Raw genomic sequence first — 23,286 nt, 5'->3', positions numbered from 1 at the left:
TTTTTTTTTCTGAAACAGAGTTTCACTCCTGTTGCCCAGGCTGGAGTGCAATGGTGCAATCTCAGCTCAATGCAACCTTGCATCCCAGGTTCAAGCAATTCTCCTGCTTCAGCCACCCAAGTAGCTGGGATTACAGGCGCTGCCACCATGCCCAGCTAATTTTTGTATTTTTAGTAGAAACGGGTTTCACCATGTTGGCCAGGCTAGTCTTGAACGCCTGACATCAGGTGATCCACCTGGCTAGGCCTCCCAAAGTGCTGGGATTACAGGTGTGAACCACCGCACCTAGCTCATTAATTTTTCATGTTATTAATATTTGTAACATGCAATAAACACTAAAAGCTTTTTTGTTTTGAGGATAATTAGAAAAATCCATTTCCTTATATTAAGCAAAACAGGCATAATACGACGGAATTTCCCCAAATTTCATACTGGCAAAAAAATATTCATTTCAACACACATGTTGTCATACATATGGCCAAACTTTTCTTGTAATTTTAAATGTCCATGGGACAGTTACTAAATAAAATGTCTAATTTATTCTCATATTTAAGAAGAATTAAGATGAATAATTCAATTATTGTTTTCATTACAAGTTTTCTATATGCTCACCATATTAAAATATAAATAATAAAGATGTATCTAAGTGTGTACATTGGATGCACTAACTGATTTAATCCAGGCAATAACCACTGAAGATATGTGTTGTTATTATCTCTGTTTTACAGATGAGGAAACTAAGGCCGGAGACGTTAAATAGTTTTTGGTTCTATGTCACAAAACTAGTAAGTGACAGAGTCAGAAGCTGAGAATGAACTCAGAATATTTCAGCTCAGTGTCCATTAATTATTGCTGCTACAACAAATTACCACAAATTTAGTGGCTTAAAACAATACAAACGTATTTATCTTACAGTTCAGAAGTCTGACACCGGTGTCCCCGGACTAAAATCAAGGTGTCAGCAGGGCTGCATTTCCTTCTGGAGATTCAAAGAGAAAATCAGTTCTTGCCCTTTCTAGCTTGTGGGGGCTGCCCACATTCCTTGGCTCACAGACTCCTTCCACCTTTAAGGCCTGGAATGTTGTCTCTTTCTGATGCTGCTTTGTTGTTACATTTCCTTGACTTTCCTGCTTTTCTCTTCCACTCTTAAAAACCATTGTTACTCTATTATGCCTACCTGGATAAGCCAGGATAAACTCTCTATTTCAAAATCAGTTTATCAGGAACTTTAACTCTACCTGCAACTGTAACTCCTCTTTACCATGTAACCTAATATATTCAAAGGTTCCGAGAATTCACAGAACATGGACATCTCTGGGGAGTCAAGATGCTGCCTACCACAGTACCCATGCTTATAATCAGTATACTACAACAATCATGCTCATGCTCATCTGTTAGGGTTCAGAGAGTCAGTATGCTTCCATACTAAGCAACATAACTGTTAAATTAGGAGGATCACGAGTGTCCAACCCTTTGAATGTGAGGGCTATTTTGCTTATCTGTGGTGGCGGATATCACAAAAGTTATGCACAGACCTTTTTTTTTTTTTTTTAACCTCATCAGCTATCGTTAGTTTTATTGTATTTTATGTGTGGCCCAAGACAATTCTTATTCCAATATGGCCCAGGGAAGCCAAAATGTTGGACACTGGTGGAAATTATTAACTCTCAAAGTAAAACCAAGTCATTGAGTCAATGGAGTTAACTCATCTATCTAAATAGGTCTTAAAAGGAAACAAGTCAATAAGAGATATCATCTTCCCCTTTCTTACCAAGCTTCTGAAGTATAATACTGAGTGTTAGGGGGGAGAAAGAGGAACAAGTAAAGCTGGGCTTGTTCTAAGTAGCTGGAAGGAGAGAGAAGCACTATAAAAGGTCTGAATTCTGGTAGTAGGGCTGTGGTTGGCATTACATCCAGCCTGTTCAGATGATAGTCTATGCTATGGTTTGAATATGCCCCCAAAGTTCACGTGTTGGAAGCTTAATCCACAATGCAACAGTGTTGAGAGGTGGGATCTTTAAGATGTAAACAGGTTATGAGGACTGTGCCCTCTGAAGGGGTTAATGTCACCATCATGGGAGTGGGTTTGTTATAAAAGCCGGTCCGTCAAGACCAGTCTAAGCCCAGTGAGACCTTGTCTCTACAAAAGGAAAAAAAAAAAAAAAAAAGCCAGGCGCTGTTGAGCACCAGTAGTCCCAGCTACTTGGGAGGCTGAAGTAGGGAGGAACACTTGAGGCCAGGAGTTCAAGGCTGCAGTGAGCCAGGATTGTGCCACTGCACTCCAGCCTGGGCAAAAGAGTGACACTGTCTTTTTAAAGTGAGTTTCTCTCTCTCCCTCACTCTAACCCTCTCTCAGCCTCTCGCCTTCCACCATGAGATAACACAGCAAGAAGAAGGCCCTTGCCAGATGTCAGCACTTTGGTATTGGACCTCCCAGCCTCCAGAACTGTGAGAAGTAAATTTCTCTTCTTTATAAATTACCAAATCTGTGGTACTGTTATAGCAACACAAAATAAACTAAGAAACCCTAAGATGCAATTGTTCTTCAAATAACCTCTAAATGAGAATTTGGCAGGAAGCTGGTCTCCACACAGGAATTACTCAAATCACCAGGACTCAAAAGATAGAAGATGGGGTGGAGGTGGGGGTGGGGGTTGACTTCCTTCTTTGTCACAATATCAAACATGGAGACTTTTTCCCTTTTTTCTTCCTCCCTAGAGTAGGAGGAAGGGGAGCTTCACATAAGAGTGTCAAGTTTGAGGGACACTGGCAAGAGAGCTAAGGAAACCTAAAACAGAATCTTTGCCTATTGTTGTGGTTAGCCTAGAAGGCACTTTGCAACATTCGTTACTATAAACATCATCATTAATAAGTCCATACATACATACACACACACACACACACACACACACACACACACACAGAGTTGCTCCTCATTATTTTGAATTCCGTATTTATGAATTCACCTGCTTGCCAAAATTAATACCATATCAGTTCAGGGTGGCAATAACAATTGATAATATCAATTTCTGCATTATTTAGCAACTGCTATTGTTTCCACTTGGAAATAGGAAACTAAGAGCCACCTGAATAAGAATGTACGGGAAAATAGGATTTGCTGCACATCAAGTTTTTATATGGTCAAGCTCCAAGGACCATATCTCTACCATAAAGTCAAATATACCTGCATGTTCTGAAGGACTTCATTCCATTTACATTTTAATATATATAAGGCATCTTTGAACAGAAACACACATATAACAAGGTTATATGATTTATTTAAAAAAGCTCATAGGAACCTAAGCCTGTATTCCCTCTAGGAGGAATGGTTCAGTCTTTGATTAGGTAGTTATTCGTAATTTTATAGAACATAACTAGCACAAATAATGAGAACTGACTATATATGAATATTGATAGAAAAGATGGCCAAAATTATGTTTTTTAAAAAACTGTGATACATACTGTCTTTTTTTTTCTTTTTTTTTTTTTTTTTGAGACAGAGTCTCGCTCTGTGGCCCAGGCTGGAGGAGTGCAGTGGCACAATCTCAGCTCACTAAAACCTCCACCTCCCGGGTTCAAGAGATTCTCCTGCCTCAGCCTCCAGAGTAGCTGGGACTACAGGTGCCCACCACCAAGCCCGGCTAATTTTTGTATTTTTAGTAGAGATGGGTTTCACCATATTGACCAGGCTGGCCTCAAACTCCTGACCTCAGGTGGTCCGCCCGCCTCGGCCTCCCAAAATGCTGGGGTACAGGCATGAGCCACCGCGCCCAGCTGATACATACTGTATTTTAAAAAATTTGTTGGGCTGGGTGCGGTGGCTCACACCTGTAATCCCAGCAATTTCGGAGGCCAAGCCAGGTGGATCACTGAAGGTCAGGAGTTCGAGACCAACCTGGCCAACATGGCGAAATCTCATCTCTACTAAAAATACAAAGATTGGCTGGGCATGCTGGTGCGTGCCTGTAATTCCAGCTACTCCGGAGGCTAAGGCAGAAGAGTCACTTTAACCTGGGAGGCGGAGGTTGCAGTGAGCCGAAATCGTGCCACTGCACTTCAGCCTGGGCAACAGAGTGAGACTCTGTCTCAAAAAAAAAAAAAAAAAAATTCTGTTGAATTATCAATTCTTTTCCCCATCAACATTTAGGACCTGACCCAAATGATAAATACTGATCAAAAATTAATGTTTGAATCTATTTTTTTAATTGAAGAGAGTGGGGATAAAAAAGATTGATATTAATCCATAGATTGACATATATCAAATTAATTTACTAGTTATCTGCACCTGTTTTTAAGCTGTGAAGACTTGATAATGCTCTGGAGTTCAACAACTGCTCTAGCCTCGAAATGTCCAGGTAAGGCATCAACGCTGGGAGACAGGAAAACAGCACGTATATGAGAAAGGCAGGATGCACACTGACTGTTTCCAGCCATTCCTCATATTTATATTCTGACTCTTCACATCCATTTACATGTTTAATCTCCCAACTATATGAACTTGCCTCCTTTGGCTTTTTGGAGTGAAATAATGAAGTAAAAAAATTAATATGGAAATAGCATGAATGGTTTTATTCTAGTTCAATAAAGCTGTTATATTAAAAAGAGATACAAAGTTTTTGATTCAAAAAAGTTCATGTTTCCTTTCTATTTTCATATTACATGGGGAGCCTTTTAGCTTGGGCTATAAAATGATCATTTACATTCAGCTTTTCATTCCTTAGGATGACCTAAAAATTAAAACCAGAACTTCGTATTTCTGAAATAGGGCTTACTTCTGGCTACACTATTTCAACCCTAAAATCATTGTTTAAAATATGTACATAATAACGATGTGTATATATTTAAAAATTTTTGTTTTATTAAAAAATAAAACCTTTTGATTTTCAAAGTTTAGCACATACACGTATGGAAGTTTCCACCTAGAAAGGCACTAATATTCTGCGGAAAACTATTTTAGAATGCAACAACATTAAGAATTTTTGTAATCCTGATACTACTTTGTGCTCTTAAAACAGTATTAAGGATAGGCGCAGTGGCTCACGCCTGTAATCCCCGGCACTTTGGGAGGCCAAGGTGGATAGATCACTTGAAGCCAGGAGTTTGATACCGGCCTGGCCAATGTGGTGAAACCCTGTCTCTACTAAAAATATATTTTTAAAAATTAGCCAGACGTGGTGGTGTGTGCCTGTAGTGCCAGCTACTTGGGAGGCTGAGGCAGGAGAATCACTTGAACCCAGGAGGCAGAGGTTGCAGTGAACCAAGATCTCTCCACTGCACTCCAGCCTGGATAACAGAGTTAAAGACTGTCTCAAACAAACAAAAACAGTATGAGAAGTATTTCCTTGCTCAGAGCATGTAAAAAAGTTTGTTGAATTGAATTATATAAAGATTTATCATATTATGGCCCCCATTTTATAACATTATTAGTTTGAGAATGGATATTTTAAATTCCATGAAATTACCTATACATGCTTTAGTTGCTTCTGATTGGAAACAATTTTCCACACTGTTGTTTGGCATTCATTGAGTACTGATAACAGAATATATGCTATAAAACCTAAGGAAATGGTACACAAGGTATTTTTTCAAAGTTTTCTTAAGTGAGATGACTATATTAAAATATTCATGACCCAATACACTTATGTCAAAGAGAGAACAAAACCCACAATTATAAAAGAACAACTTTGCGAGGCATGGTGACTCACACATGTAATCCCAACACTTTGGGAGGCTGAGGTGAGAGGATGGCTTGAGCCCAGGAGTTCAAGATCAGCCTGGGCAACATAGGGAGATCCTGTCTCTACAGAAAATTTAAAAATTAGCCAAGTGTGGTAGTACAGGCCTGTAGTCCCAACTACTTGAGAGGCAAAGGTAGGAGGATCACTTGAGCTCAGGAGGTCAAGGCTGCAATGAATGGTGACTATGCCATTGCACTTCAGCCTAGGCAAGAGAGCAAGACTCTGTCTCAAAACAAAAACAAAAACCCCCAAAACAAAAAAACCCAACAACGTTCTACATCAATGAACTACAGCAAAGGTTGTATTCAGAGCAAATTTCAGATACTTATACACCTGTTACTAAAAAGGAAATAACATAAACAAATGAATTGAGGAATTTAGGAGGAAACAAAATTAGGAGAATTTACAATCTAAAAAAAAAAATGGCCAGGCACAGTGGCTCAAGCCTGTAATCCCAGCACTTTGGGAGGCCGAGGCAGGCAGATCGCCTGAGGTCAGAAGTTTGAGACCAGCCTGATCAACGTGGTGAAACCCCGTCTCTATCAAATACAAAAAATTAGCTGGGCATGGTGGCACATGACTGTAATCCCAGCTACTTGGAGGCTGAGGCAGGAGAACTGCTTGAACCAGGGAGGTTGAGGATGCAGTGAGCTGAGATTGTGCCATTGCACCAGGCTGGGCAACAAGAGCAAAACTCCGTCTCATACAAATAAATAAAATAAAATAAACAAAAGATTCCCGGCCCAGTGCAGTGGCTCATGCCTGTAATCCCAGCACTTTGGGAGACCAAGGTAGGCGGATCACCTGAGGTCAGGAGTTTGAGATGAGCCTGGCCAACATGGTGAAACCCTGTCTCTACTAAAAATTAGCCAGGCGTGGTGGCACGTGCCTGTAACTCCAGCTACTTGGGAAGCTGAGGCAGGAGAATTGCTTGAACCCGAGAGGCGGAGGTTGCAATGAGCCCAGATGGCGTCACTGAACTCTAGCCTCGGCAACAAGAGTAAAACTCCGTCTCAGGGCTGGCGGGGGTAACCTCCCAAAAGGATTTTTATTTGTAAATCATACTGAGATTTCTGTTTCTCGTTTCTAATTCATTACCTTTTCTTTTAATTTCCTATTATAACAAAAAATCTAGTATAGTTTACAAATAAACATCAATGAAACAGATAAATCACTAGATTTCATCATAAACAAGAAACACAAAGGGAGAGTACACAGTGTTAGGTATGAGAAGGGTACTAGAGACACAGATGATTTGAAAAGAAAGTGGTAACTTTGTATAACTCCTGCCAATAAAGTTTTCAGAACTAGATAAAATGGCTAACTAGGCAAATAAAAATTAATAAAAATAACTCAGTTAAAAGATAGGAGACCTAAATAAAGCAATAACCACTAAAATAGTTTAAATCTTGTTTTAAAAAACTACCAGAAAAGCACAAATATTATGTATTTCATGGGTATTACAGGATGCTTTCTTGGTTGTAGTATCCTTACAACAGACATCTGGGGTTATCAAAAGAGCTCCTTCCCAACTGTTACTGAGGTTTCTCAGAAATTCTCTATATTCATTCATTAATTCAAAAAAAAATTTTTTGAAAGTCTAGGCTGGGTGCAGTGGCTCAAGCCTATAATCCCAGCATTTTGGAAGGCCAAGGCGGGTGGATCATCTGAGGTCAAGAGTTCGATACCAGCCTGGCCAACATGGTGAAACCCCATCTCTATTAAAAATACAAAAATTAGCCGGGCGTGGTGGTGCGCGTTTGTAATCCCAGCTTCTCGGGAGGCTGAGGCAGGAGAATCGCTTGAGTCCAGGAGGCGGAGGTTGCAGTGAGCCAAGATTGTGCCATTACTCCAGCCTGGCCAACAAGAGTGAAACTTGAAGAAGAAAAAAAAAAGAAAAAAAAAAAGAAGGTCTAGAAAGTAGAGATGCAACAGTGAACAAAATGTCCCAGGCATCATGCAGCTTGCATTCTTATTAAGAATAGTAACAGATAACATTAGGTGGCTGCTATGTGCTAAATACTATCCTAAGTACTCTTGTGTATACTAACACATTTAATCCTTACAACCACCCTTTCAGTTAAGGACTATTTTTACTCACTCCTTAAAGATGAAGAAACTAAGGCACACAGAATAGGTAACTAGTCTAAGGTCAAAGATACTCTCAGGCAATTTAGCTCCAGAACAGTACTGTCCAATAGAAATATAATGTGAACCACAAATACAAACCACATATGCAATTTTAAATTTTCCAGTAGCCACATTTAAAAACGTAAAACAGAAAGAGATTAATTTTAATATCTTATTTAACCTACTGTATCAAAAATGTTATCAACATGCAATTAATATTTAATAGTTGAATTATTCTACATTCTTTTTACCATATTAAAATCTGGTGTGTACTGCACCAGGCGTGGTGGCTCACGTCTGTAATCCCAGCACTTTGGGAGGCTGAGGCAGGTGGATTACTCGAGGTCAGGAGTTTGAGAACAGCCTGGCCAACATGGTGAAACCCCGCCTCTACTAAAAATACAAGAATCAGCTGGGGGTGTTGGCGTGCACCTGTGAGCCCAGCTACTCGAAATCGGGTGTGTATTTTACACTTACAGTACATCTCAATTTGGACTAGCCACATTTCAAGTACTCATCTATTATACTGGGGAGTGTTCATAACCACTGTTCTATGCTTTTCTACTAAAAAAAAATAGTGTATTCTCAGTATGCAAGAATGGTTTAGTTTTAGGGTCTATTAATAATATTAATTCACCATATTAAAAAATAAGGAAGTTTAGCCAAGTGTGGTGGCACGTGCCTGTAATCCCAGCTACTCCAGAGGCTGAGGCAGGAGAATTGTTTCAACCCAGGAGGCAGAGGGTGCAGTGAGCTGAGATTGTGCCACTGTACTCCAGCCTGGATGACAGAGTGAGACTTCATCTCGAAAAACAAACAAACAAACAAATAAAGAAGTCATATTTACCATTTTGGGTTTGGGTTTAAAAAAATAAAATAAAAAATAAAGAAGTCAGGTGCAGCTGCACACATCTGTAGTCCCAGCTACTCTGGAGGCTGAGGCAGGAGGCCAGGAATTCAAGGCTGTAGTGTGCCATAGTCACACCTGTGAATAGCACTATACTCCAGCCTCAGAAACACAGTGAGACTCCATCTCTCTCTCTCTCCCTCTGTATATGTGTGTGTGTATATACATATATACATACATATATATATGCACACACATTCATATATATATATATATATATATGTGAAGGAGGAGCAGCAGGAGCAGCAGCAGCAGCAGCCATGTGCAGTGGCTCAAACCTTTAATCCCAGCACTTTGGAAGGCTGAGAAGGGAGGATTGCTTGAGGCCAGGAGTTCAAGATCAGCCTGGGCAACATAGAGAGACCTTGTCTCTATTTTTAAAAAAAATTTAAAAAAGAAAGAAAAAGAAGAAAAGTTATTTATCTCAATAAAAGCCAAGGGGGAAAAAAAAGCTTAAATCAACACCCACCCCTACTTTTTAATAACTCTCATGAACTAAAAATAGAGGAATCCTTCCATGATATTATATATCTATAAAGTTCAAGTCAACTTTGGCATCACAGCTTAATGGCAAACAATAGAAAGAGTCTTAAGGTTCATTATAATTATTATTATTATTGGTTTTTTTTTTTTTTTCAGACAGAGTCTCACTGTGTCACCAGGCTGGAGTGCAGTGGTGCGATCTGGGCTCACTGCAACCTCCACCTCCCGGGTTCAAGCGATTCTCCTGCCTCAGCCTGCCAAGTAGCTGGGACTACAGGCGCGTGCCACCATGCCTGGATGATTTTTTGTATTTTTAGTAGAGACAGGGTTTCACCATGTTGGCCAGGATGGTCTCAAACTCCAGACCTCGTGATCCACCCACCTCGGCCTCCCAAAGTGCTGGGATTACAGGCGTGAGCCACCGCGCCCGGCCATTATAATTATTACCTGAAATGAGGTTTCACTCTGTCACCCAGGCTACAGTGCAGTGGCATGATCATCGCTCACTACAGCCTCGAACTTCTGGTCTTAAGCAATCCTCCCATCTCAGCCTCCTGAGTAGCTAGGGCTACAGGCATCTGCCACTACACCCAACTAATTTTTTAATTTTTTGCAGAGATGGGGTCTCACTAAATTGCTCAGGCTGGTCTCAAACTCCTGGGCTCAAGTGATCTTCCCACCTCAGTCTCCCAAAGCACTTGGATTACAGGTGTGAGCCACTGTGTCTGACCTGCATGATCCCTTACACAAAAAAAGTAAGAGAATTAACTGAAAAGCTATCAGACACAGATTTCTATAGAGCAGCTACAAAAATATATTGAGAAATAAGTAGTTTTGTAATATACCAAAAATAGTTATAAAGTAGTACTCAACAAATGATAGGGATCTATCAAAAGTACATAGGAGCTAGTTTGAAGAGGCTCTTGCTGACCAAGCATAGAATTTGAGCATCAAGAAAAAAAAATGGTGACACTAACAGATTACAACTAGTTGACTAAGATAATCCATAAGTCACTCTGATAAATAAATAAGGACAGGAAGGTTCTCTCTTATAGAATCCCAACTACTAAACTTGGAGTAAGAGAGCTACACATTCAGCACACGTATCCCAGAACAACTCTTACTGCAATAATTAATTCAGCCAAGGAATCATCAATGGAAGCAAAAACTATTACCTTATCTGTAATTTATTAAAAAGAGAAATATGCTCATTTTGTGGTGATGAAACCTGACAGATATCACTTAACTAAGTAATCAAAGTTAATACTGCCAATAGTAGGATAGACTAACACAGCGTGTCTCCTGATGTCTTGTACTCTGAAGAACATAATAGCCTTTAAGTGGTACTCCTGCCTCAAATTCATAATCTAAATCAAATCATGAGGAAACATCAAACAAAAACTCATCGATGTACACTATACAAAACCAGTAGTCTAACTTTTAAAAATATCAATGTCATGAAAGATAAAGCCTGAAGAACTGTTCAGATTAAAGGAGACTAAAGAAACATGACAATTAAATGCAACATGTATTTCTAGATTGGATTTTGGATTTTTGTTATAAAGAATATTATTAGGACAATTGGAAAAATGTATGAACTACTGTATTACTTTCCTTGCCACATTTCCTTTATTGTTCCCTCCTACGGCTGCTGTAGAAAAAAAATGGCTTAAAACAACAAATTTATTATGTCATAGTTCTGGAGGCAGGATGTCCAAAATTCAAGTGTCAGCAGGGCTATGCTCCCCCTGACACTCTGGATACCATTCTTCCTTGCCTCCTCCTAGCTTCTGATGGTAGCTGGCAATCCTTCGTGCTCCTGGCTTACAGGTGCATCCCACCAATTTCTGCCTCTGTTGTCACAAGGCATTCTCTCTGGGTGTCTGTCTTCACATGTGGGTTTTTGGTTTTTGTTTTGTTTTGTTTTTTGAGATGGAGTCTCACTCTGTCGCCCAGGCTGGAGAGCAGTGGTGCAATCTCGGCTCACTGCAACCTTGCCTCCCGGGTTCAAGCAATTCTCCTGCCTCAGCCTCCCAAGTTGCTCGAACTACAGGCGCGTGCCATCATGCCTGGCTAATTTTTGTATTTTTAGTATAGACAAGGTTTCACCTATTAGCCAGGATGGTCTCAATCTACTGATCTCGTGATCCACCTGCCTTGGCCTCCCAAAGGATGCTATTTCCAAATAAGGCCACATTCACAGGTACTGAGGGTTAGGACCCTTTTGGGGAACATAACTGAATCCACAACTGCAAATTAGGTAACTGTATTATACTGATGTTGAACTTGTTGAATTCAGTAACTGTACTGCAGTTGTATAAGAAAACGTCCTTGTTTTAGGAAATACATACTGAAATATTTAAGGGTACTGAGAAATGCCATTTGCAATTAACTTTCAAATGGTGGTGGTGGGGACACATATACACACATACCCAAGGAGGGAAACATAAAGGAAATGTGACAAAATGTTAACAACTGGTAAATCTGGGTGGAGGGTATCCAGTTCTTTGTGCTACTCTTGCAACTTTTCTGAACTTTGAAGTTATTTCTAAATAAACTTGCAGCACTATTTACAACAGCAAAGACTTGGAACCAACCCATATCCCCATCAATGATAGACTGGATAAAGAAAATGTGGCACCTATACACCATGGAATACTATGCAGCCATAAAAAAGAAATGAGTTCATGTCCTTTGCAAGGACATGGATGAAGCTGGAAATCATCATCCTCAGCAAACTAACACAGGAACAGAAAACCAAACACCGTATGTTCTCACTTATAAGTGGGAGTTGAACAATGAGAACACACGGACACAGGGAGGGGAACATCACACACTGGGGCCTGTTAGGGGGTGGGGGAAAGGGGAGGGAGAGCATTAGGACAAATACCTAATGCATGCGGGGCTTAAGACTAGATGACGGGTTGATAGGTGAAGCAAAACACCATGGCACATGTATACCCATGTAACAAACCTGCACGTTCAGCACATGTATCCCAGAACTTAAACACACACCCACACCCACACCCACACACATAAGACCTATGAGTAAGTAAAACAAAAGTTCAGAGTCTATATAAGAAAATAAAACTGGGATATAAAAGACAATCTCAAAAAATAAACACATCACTTATTTTTAGAAGGTACATTACAAAGATGCCCATCCTTCCTACATAAATCTAAGTAACATTAAATCAAAATCACAATGAAGTTCACATGAAAAAGTAAATGCATATGAATAGCTGAGAAAGTTTTGAAAAGGAAAACAGGAAATTTGTCCTTCTAGGAATCACAGCCTCATGGTTAAGGGTATAGGCTCTGGAGTCACAAAGTTAGGTTACAGTCCTAGCGTGTAATTTGAGTAAATTTAACCTCTCCAAGCAGATTTCTTTATCTGTAAAAATAAAGATGTCAAGAATACTTAACTGTTGACGGTTCTGTGAGAAATGAGTTAGCTAAATATGTTAAAGTATTTATCACAGGGACTGTCACACAGTCAATTATCAATACACATTAGTTGCTGTTATCATGGTTATAATCAACAGCATCAAGCTATGTGGTATTGGCATAGAAACAAACAATTAGGCCGGGTGCAGTGGCTCACACTGGTAATCTCAGCACTTTGGGAGACCAAGGCGGGCAGATCACAAGGTCAGGAGCTCAAGACCAGCCTGCCCAACATAGTGAAACCCGTCTCTACTAAAAATACAAAAATTAACCGGGCGTGGTGGCGGGCATCTGTAGTCTCAGTTACTGAGGAGGCCGAGGCAGGAGAATCACTTGAACCCGGGAGGTGGAGGTTGCAGTGAGCCAAGATGGCACCACTGCGCTGGCCTGGGTGACAGAGGAAGACTCTGTCTCAAAAAATAAATAAATAAAATAAACAATTAAGTCCCTCAAAAAGAAAGAGCCCAGAAACAGGCCCAAGAGTAAAAAGAATTTGCAAACACTAAAAGGTGGCATTTTGAACCAGTGTGAAAACAGATTTAATAACTAGCAGTAGTAAGGTATATCATCTGAGGAAAAAAAAAAATTACCTCACAACATACATAAAATCCAGAGTATAGAGCTAAATGACTTGTAAGACAAAACAAAACAAAAACCTGTAAGTAGAATTTTTAACATCATCTTCAAGTGGAGAAAATATTCTTGAAACACAAAATCCAAAAGTTACAGAAGGAACATTATGCACAGACATGGAAAAGTCTTTGCAACATAAAGACAAAGAAAGAATATCTATAATATATTGAAGAGTCCCTAAAAACCTGTAAGAAAAAGACAAATAACCCAGTAGTAAAACTGGCAAAGATTATGAGCAAGCAGTTCACCACAAGGAGAGATGCACAGTAGCCTTCAATTGAAAAAGCAAATTAAAATAATTTTAAGATATCTTTATTCATATATATAACAAAAATAAAACAATGTTCTATCAATCCCCCTAAAAAAAACTGGGAAAATATAGAAAGAGCTTTAAACCTGCTAACATCCCTGGCTCTGTTTATCACCAAAAGAAAAAGCAACACCTATCATGCCATTAGAACACTTTATTATGGAAAGAGGAAAAACAAAACCAAAAACAAAACACAGGTAGAAAAGCAATCACTGAACCTTACTGTTAGAAGAAAACTAAGCTTATCAGGTCTGACCACTCACCAACACAAGAAAGTACCACTGACAATGACCTATATGCAGCATTTACTCAAACTCGAGACAAGGTAGTTCAATAAAGCACTTCTAAACAACTGTTAAAAATTACTTCTTTATAATCTTCAAATTGCTTAAAAATGATAAACATCTTTTTAACAAACTTTAAAAATTTTGTCAGGAATCAAAGGCAACTTTCAGTGTCTGCATTTATTAACGTTCACCTTTTAAGACATCATCTAATCATTCTTCTAAGATATCTACCTGTCTCCATGATTTCTCTCTTACTGGTAGGGCCCTGGAAGTATCAGAAATATCTTTCAGAACCTTGAGATATAATTCTTCTAGACCTAGAGACATGAACTCATGTAAAGCTACATGCCTCTTACTATTTTCTTATTATTTATTTGTTTTTAATAATATAAACTTCACACTATGATCTCTTAGGACAAAAAATGACAGGGGAAAGTACGAACACAGTCCCTCACTACTACAAATTCTGCATTTGGGGAAATCACAGGGGTCAGCACAACCAAAGTGCAATGGATGAGCCTCACTCTGGGAACCACCTTCATGATCATGCTATCTCCCCAGCCAGATAAGTGTATCGTCTACTTTCTTTTTGTTTGTTCTAGTTTTTCTAATTTACAGAGCAACTTCTTGTTTCAGAAATGAGATGATAAAAAGGAGATAAACTATGTGTTCTGTGTCACCTATTATTTCAAGTTTCCTGAACTATAGATTCATGACTTCTTACTCTAGCTATAAATTTATCTCTAAGAATCATCAATATTGTTTTTCCTTTTCTGAAACATCGGTCATTGTAAAAATCCTATTCATCCTCTGACAACATCCTAAGAGCTTCACAACCCTCTTTTCTACTTGACATTTGTTATGAGTTTCTCCTTCTGACTTATAGTGCATGCATTAAAACAAAAACAATACAAAAACTAAGACCCAAGTTGGAGTGACTGATGGGGTAGAGTGGGGGAAAAGGGGAGATGGTGAGAAGATGCATAGGGGAGCCGCTTTAGCTCCACCCTAATTTCTACCTGCTACTACCCCCATGGAATTCTTTGATATGGCTAATTAGTATCTGTTCTCAATCACTAGAAGTGGTATGTAAATGGACATATAATACTTTTCTACTCTGACCCCCTCCCTCCACCAGTGTGCTTCCTAACCTTTCATATAAGAAGTTTGGGGCATTTTAAGACTTTTCACTCCTTCAGGGGGTACACTGTCCATTAGAATTTTAAGCCTCACTCTTACTGGTTTTCCAATGTTTCCTAAAGTCTAGTGCACACATCTTAAAATCCAGAACTGTCTTTCCTGCTACTTTTAATATAAACCCAAGATGACATGACTCCTATCGTCAAAGGTTCTTTCTAGAATTTACGTATCACTAGCTTTTTTTTCTACTGATCCTAATTAAGTTCAAAATAGCAAATATCTTCATAGCTTACCACCTCAAATATAAAATTAAATTAGTCAGATGCTCTGCTTTAAGAAACACATTTCCAGAAGCTGTTGGACTAACCAGTTTGCTTTATACCAATACTGTAACCCGAATTAAGATACCATCGATGCCCATACCTTTCAAATATTCTAACCACATTTGTAGAACCAAGTGGTATTTTCCATACAGATGTCTAACTTGTGTAACTACCATACTTTTCATCCCCTTCTGTGACAGAGATAATTACCTGTTCTCCCAAAATTCATTCTCCCCTTCTATGGTATGCAGCCCTCACTGGGAGGTGGCTGACCTGCTAGAAACTATTTTTTCCAGCTCTCCTTACACTCAGATAAATCCATATGACTTGCTTATATCAATGTAATATAAGAGGAACTAATGTGTGCCAGAGTTTTTAAGAAGTATGGTTGTGAGGCTGGGCACGGTGGCTCACGCCTGTAATCCCAGCACTCTGGGAGGCCAAGGTGGGTGGATCACTTGAGGTCAGGAGTTTGAGACCAGCCTGACCAACATGGTGAAATCCCATCTCTACTAAAAATACAAAAAGTAGCCAGGCAAGGCGGTGCATGCCTGTAATGGGCGACTCAGGAGGCTGAGGCAGGAGAATCGCTTGAACCTGGGAGGTGGAGGTAGCAGTGAGCTGAGATCGCGCCACTGCATTCCAGCCTGGGCAACAAAGCGAGACTCCATTTCAAAAAAATTTTTAATTTAAAAATAAAAAACACAAATACAAATACAAAAATTAGCTGGGCATGGTGGCATACACCTGTAATCTCAGCTACTTGGGAGGCTGAGGTGAGAGGATCACTTGAACCCAGGAGGCAGAGATCATGCCACTGCCCTCCAGCCTGGGCTAAAGAACGAGACTCTGTCTCAAAACAAACAAACAAACAAAAACAAAAAACAAAAAAAAAGAAGGTATGATTGCTGAACATATATTTATGGAATATGATATTAAAAAAACAGAACTCCTATATTGTAAGTGGGTGAATATGCTTAGGCTAAATACTGCTCTTTAACATTTACAAGCTATTAAACTGCATCAAACCTTAGTTTCTCCATCAGACTCAAGTAGAATGCTTATTTGAAATTCATCCTGAGCATTAATGATACTAGTTTAGCACAAGTCTGCCACTTCAAAGAGTCTTGAGTAAAAAACATTTGTGGTTACTGCATGAGCTTTTAGTGAAGAACTACTTGTTACTTCTTTCTCTCATGCCCATGATAGGCAGAATATGCCAGCTGACTGCTGCATGTTCCTACAATCAAAAATATTTAATAAATGTCTATGTGTCATTGTTCTATGTGCTTGGAACAACTTTAGTAACCAAAACTAAGATCCCTACCCTCACGGAGCTTACATTCCAGTGGCAGCCATTCCAGTCATTTGGAGTTGGTACAACAGCAGTTCGAAACCTATCTGCCAACCTTTATGTAAAGACTTAATAAACTGTTAGAGTTAACATGTGAAGGAGTTGTACTGTAGATATTGTGGGATAATAATGCTACAAAAATTAAGCTAGTATTCCCGCTAGAAAACAATGTTCCAGCTTATTAGGGAGGACAAAGCGTACATTCTTAGATACAATTGGAGAAATAAAAGGAAGCCAAAGAAGAAAAGGCTACTAAGATGGTGAAGAAAATTATTGTTAATGTAAGAACTTGACACAGTGGCAAAAGAGTGGCAAATAAAATTTCCATTGGTAGCTTTTGATGAGACTCTTCTTCCAGTGATGTTCATATAACAGTAATAGTTACAAGGCTGGAGGTGGTGGCTCATGCCTATAATCTCAGCACTCTGGGAGGCCAAGGTCGGGGAGGATCATGCTCGGCCCCGTCTCTGGAAAAAATAAAAACAAAGGCTGGGTGTGGTGGCTCACGACTAATCCCAGCACTTTGGGAGGCCAAGGCGGGTGGATCACGAGGTCAGGAGATCAAGACCATCCTGGCCAACTTGGTGAAACTCCGTCTCTACTAAAAATATAAAAATTAGTTGGGCGTGGTGGCGTGTGCCTGTAATCCCAGCTACTCAGGAGGCTGAGGCAGGAGAATCGCTTGAACCAGGGAGGTGGAGGTTGCAGTGAGCTGAGATCACGCCACAGCACTCCAGCCTGGGCAACAGAGCGAGACTCCATCTCAAAAAAATATAAAAATAAAAAATAAAAATAAAATAAAATTAGCCAGGCATAGTGGTGCACACCTGTGGTCGCAGCTACTGGGGAGGCTGAGGTGACAGGATCGCTTGAGCCCAGGAAGAAGAGGCTGCAGTTAGCAGTGATTGTGCAACTGGAGTCCACCCTGGGAGACAGAGTGACACCCTGTCTCAAAAAAATGATTTACACGAACAAACTAGTATAGAAGACTATAAGAATGAGGAACAAGCCAGTATGGAAGAATCCTCACTTCCTCTAGAAGTATAGCCTTGAATGGCTGATGAGTCTGTACCAAGATGTATGTAGGAAACTGCTATTCTACTGACAGGGCAAATTAGAAAATGGCTATCTTTCTGCAACACGTCTGAAATTTTAACTGAACCAACAGGCAATAAAGACCTTCCATCTATTTCTACTAACTCACCTAGAAATAAATGATATAATTAGTAGAAATAAAGGCAATATTGTACAGTAGCCATTTGATCCAGCTTTTGAGGCAGAAGACAGATTTGAGTACAAACTACATATATATGTATAGAGAGTGTGTATGTGTATATACAGAGAGAGAGAGAATATATAGACTTCACAAACCCAAACCTATAAAAGGGCAACACTTGAAACAGTTTAGTGTAATAACTCATCTTTTGCATGTTTCTTTATTCTTTTGATGAATTAAGTTTAGGAAAAAAAGAAACTTGATTGAGAAAACATGCTCTGTTAATCTGGCTGAACAAACACCTTATTTTATAAAAAGATGAAGAATGTTTTGGACTTACTACATCATTTTCCATTACAAACCCCAACTTACAAAAAGACAGCACTTGCTACAGTTGTTAGTGTAATAACACATCTTTTTCAGTTAATGAATATATTTAATATCTGACCTTAATTAACAGCTGATATCTATTATAAAACATGCAGCACAAAGCTACTTCCATTAAAAAGAAAAGTCTAGGGTGGGTGTAGTGGCTCAAGCCTGTAGTCTTAGCTGCTCAGGAGGATTACTTGTGCCGAGGAGTTCGAGGCTGTAATGAGCTATGATCATGCCACTGCACTCCAGCTTGGGCAAACACAGCAAGACCATCTCTCTTAAAAAAGAAAGAAAATAAAATAATTAGAAAGTATTGCCAGGCGTGGTGGCTCATGCCTGTAATCCCAGCACTTTGGGAGGCCAAGGCAGGTGGATCACCTGAGGTCGGGAGTTCCAGACCAGCCTGACTAAAAATACAAAAAATTAGCCAGGCATGGTGGCACCCGCTTGTAATCCCAGCTACTCAGGAGGCTGAGGCAGAAGAATCGCTTGAACCTGGGAGGCAGAGGTTGCAGTGAGTGGAGACCGCACCATTGCACCCCAGCCTGGGCAACAAGAGTGAAACTCCATCTCAAAAAAAAAAAAAAAAAAAGTATTAATTGAACATTCTCTGCCAGCAATTCAAATGTACTATTTAATGAAGAAGAAAAAAGACAAGAAATCTCCCTTTCCATCATTGCTCCTCATTCCTAAGAAAGTTATGGCATATGGAACAGGCTTGTAGTCAGCCCTAGGTTTAAATCCCAGTTCTGCCAGTTGTGTGACCTTAGCAAATTATATATACTTTCTGATTCTCAGTTTCTTTATCTGTAATAAATACCTACCTCAAGGGGCCCAGCACAGTGGCTCACACCTATAATCCTAGCACTTCGGGAGGTTGAGACAAGTGGATCACTTGAACCCAGGAGTTCGAGACAGCCTGGGCAACAAGGTGAAACCCTGTCTCTATTCTAAAAAAAAATAAAAATAAAAAACAGGCCGGGCATGGTGGCTCACACCTGTTATGCCAGCACTTTGGGAGGCCGAGGCGGGAGGATCCCTTGAGCCTAGGGGGTTTAAGATCAGTCTGAGCAACATGGTGAGAAATTTTGAATTTTAAAAATTAAAAAAAAAATTAGCTGGGCATGGTGGCTCACAACTGTGGTCCCAGCAGCTACTCAGAGACCAAGGTGGGAGGATCACTTGAACCTGGGAGGCAGAAGTTGCAGTGAGCCAAGGTTTTGCCACTTCATTCCAGCCTGGGTGTCAGAGTGAGACTCCGTCTCAAAAACAAAAAATACATACCCATCTCATTCCTAATTTTTCTGTGTATTTTGGAAACACATTTCAAAGATTCAAGTCAAATGTGATAATGCATATAAAAGTATGGCATAGCACCTATCGTAGGACAGGCTTTCTTCTTTCCCTACCCAATGCCAAAGTGAGGTGAATAGGTGGGAAATAAAAAAAGGACAGAGAAGGTAAAGTTACAAACTCCATATTGTAACACTCCTCATTTTCCCAAACCCTTTTCTACTATTTTTTGTTTATTACTCCCAATCTTTTGAAGCTTTTCTATACCTCATACTGTCCTACAGGGTTAGAGTATGAGGCAGGTTTCACTGCAACTAGCAAGCAGGTGGGGAAACCTAGGGAAGTTTCTGTACTTAAATTAAGCTTAATAGCAATGCCTTATTGGGAGAATCTGAGTCTCCTAACAGGGAACTCGAAACAGTGATTTTTAAATAGTGAGGAGCTGGTAAGGTGGGAAAGGAGGGTGACTGGCAAGGCTACAGGTTCACCCACCTCATAATCAGAGCATTTGTAGGCCAAATATTTTATTTGTTCAAAGAGCTCAGCAGTTAACAAAAACAAGGCAAAAACTGAGAATCGGTCAGAAAATATTTTACCACCAAAGTATTATTTTACCTATTTGTGAGGCTTTTATAAGACTCCAACGGGCTGCCTAGAAATCAGGCCAAAAGGCTTATGTTACAGAAAAGACTTCCTGGAAAAACAGATTCTAATTTTCAAAACATCAACTTACAAACTTTCGGAACACTGTAATTTTAGTTTCTTTGTTTTAGAAAATCTATTTTACAAACCTTAAAAGGCTAACCATTTTCCAATGCCATGCTTGTCTTGTTCTAAATATTAACTGTATGTGTATAAAGACAAATATCCAGAAGAAGTTGTCCATACCTTTGTCAATTAAAAAAATTAAATGTAAATTTTGATGATAGTGGCTATTTTTCTCATATAATGTTGCAAAGTTTTTATTCAAATAGCCACGATTACTTGTTAACTGACATCATAACTATCCACTTCAACAGAATAATTAAGTCATTTTTCTAATTTTATTACAAAAAAATCTGGGCTAGGCACAGTGGCTCACGTCTGTAATCCCAATACTTTGGGAGGCCAAGGCAGGCAGATCACCTGAGGTCAGGAGTTCGAGACCAGCCTGGCCAACATGGTGAAACCCCCATCTCCACTAAAAATAAGAAAATTAGCTGGGTGTGGTGGCACACACCTGTAATCCCAGCTACTGAGGAGGCTGAGGCCGGGAGAATTGCTTGAACCCAGGAGGCAGAGGTTGCAGTGAGCCGAGATTGCACCACTGCACTCCAGCCTGGGCAATAGAGTGAGACTGAGTCTCAAAAAAAAAAAAAAAAGGCCAGCTGAGGTGGCTCACGCCTGTAAGCCTGGCACTTTGGGAGGCCAAGGCGGGCGGATCACCTGAGATAGGGAGCTGGAGACCAGCCTGACCAACATGGAGAAATCCCATTCTCTACTAAAAACACAAAAATTAGCCGGGTATGGTGGCACACGCCTGTAATCCCAGCTACTTGGGAGGCTGAGGCAGGAGAATCACTTGAACCCAGGAGGCTGAGGTTGTAGTGAGCTGAGATCGAGCCACTGCACTCCAGCCTAGGCGACAGAGTGAGACTCTGACTCAAACAAACAAACACAAACCAAAAACCTAGCATAGTATTATAAATGTTTGCTTAATTAGTAGAACTGCAATTTGCTTGAGAAAGTTCCGTGCCAAGTCCATAGGTCAGTTTTTTATAATCTTTACTTATATCTAATTTGATTCCAAATTTTAGACTCAAACGTTTCCTTAAAATTTTATCAATACGGTCATGCATCACTTAACATATATTCTGAGAAATACCTCATTAGGCAATTTTGACATTATGTGAACACTCTAGAGTGTACTTACACAAACCTATGTGGTATAGCTGACTACAACCTTGGGCCATATAGTATGGCCTATTTCTCTCAGGCTACAAACCTGTACAGCACACAACTGTACAGAATACTACAGGCAACTGTAACAGTATTTGTGTATTTAAACATAACTAAATGTAGAAGAGATATAGTAATTACACAGTATAAAAAAATTAAAAATGGTACACCTATATAGGGCAGCTCTACTATAATCTTACAGGATCATCATCATTGAAACTTCCTTAGGCAGAGCATGACTATATTGTAACAACTTCAACTGCGGCAGAGCACACATTTATATATAAAGCTGAGAAACTATTAGAAACCATGAGGCCCAACTACCTTTTGTTTCAAATTGCAAAACTAAGGCCTAGGGAGTTTACTGAATCGACCAAGGCTAAACAGCTCTTCACTGTCAGAAATGAAACTAAAATCTAGATAGTGCTCTACCTTCCAGTCCTTTCCTTATAACACCATATTGCCTTCTCTGCTCCTTCCAAATGTCTGGCTGCTATTATTTTTAAAGTATCCTTATCTGTAAAATATTAATCACATCAGAACAAAAGTTAGAAGTCAATACATTCGCCAGGAAACAATGTGAAGTATTAACTTATACACAACCACCACCAACTTCCTCACCTCACCCCAATTTCTACTTAATGCTAAGAAACTGAAAAGTTACATTAAAAAATTAGAGAAGTGAAAATCCTCTTAAGTCAGTTGAAGAAAACCTAGAATCCACATTTTGCTGGGAATAGAGGCTGAAAACCAGACAATCTTGAAGTTTCAGTGGTCAGTACTTTTCCTCCTAGCACTTCCTGTTCCGTCCTCACCCCCAATAACCCAGCAAAAGTATACCTATGAATTATGCATTCCTTCACACACATTACTGCAAGAAAATCAGGACTTCTTTTTCTTTTTGTCCTAGGTATATATGAACAAGTCATAATTGTAATACTGATTGTCACTACTGTGATGAGATACCAAATGCATTTTTTAAAAATCTAGGATTTTTCTTTAGCATAACTTGGACTTTCTTTTTTCACTAAAATAGTACAACGTATTTATTTAAAATAAACCTTACTAGAGACTAGTTTAACTTCAACTACAATGAATTTTCAGTTCATATTAGAAATATCAAAATGACCTTTAAATTCGTATTTGAAGGACTGCTTAAGCTATTTTGTAAAATCACCTTCTAGAACAAAACCTTGAGAGCAAAAATCTAAAGAATTAACTTCGAGCTATGAAAAAGTATTAAGCTAGTTTTATAACATTTTAGTAGAGGTGTACTCAAAAGATTTGTTTTGTTTGCGAAAAGTCCATAGTTGTAATTCATATAAATCTGCCCAGAACCACATCCCTACATACAATTCAGAATTTATTTAGTATTTATTGTGCTAAGGGCTGTTCTCAAAGATTGCTATAAAACAGTTCCCTGACACAGTGAATACTAGGTCAAGAATAACAGACAAGCATGGAAAGAAATAATTACAGTGCAAGGAGAGGTGTGTTTTGACATAAGTGTTTTGTGGGAGCACAAAGAGGTCATAACACCAATCTCTTGCTAAGTATATGCCATAATGATGTGTACTTCTTACTGTTCAAATGCATGGTCTAACTGTACCTCATCCTTCCTCTGGTTATACAAGTTTGAGCACTACTTTTCTCAATCCTCTCTAATCTCCATCCCAAATGCCAAACCCCAAACTACCAAATTCCAAAGACAA

General features: G+C 39.4%; 1 protein-coding gene and 1 pseudogene across 4 annotated transcripts in view; both read right to left on the bottom strand.

Annotated features, from left to right (window-relative positions):
- YES1 (YES proto-oncogene 1, Src family tyrosine kinase) overlaps window positions 1–23,286 on the bottom strand; it is a 92,290-nt gene that overhangs the window by 62,153 nt on the left and 6,851 nt on the right. The window lies entirely within an intron of this gene.
- On the bottom strand, window positions 14,362–14,508 carry LOC112437814 (U1 spliceosomal RNA; annotated as a pseudogene).

Source organism: Pan paniscus, chromosome 17 (genome assembly GCF_029289425.2).
Source record: "Pan paniscus chromosome 17, NHGRI_mPanPan1-v2.0_pri, whole genome shotgun sequence".
NCBI lineage: Eukaryota > Metazoa > Chordata > Mammalia > Primates > Hominidae > Pan > Pan paniscus.
The sequence above is the reverse complement of the archived record's forward strand: the minus strand, read 5'-3'. Positions and strand labels throughout refer to the sequence as shown.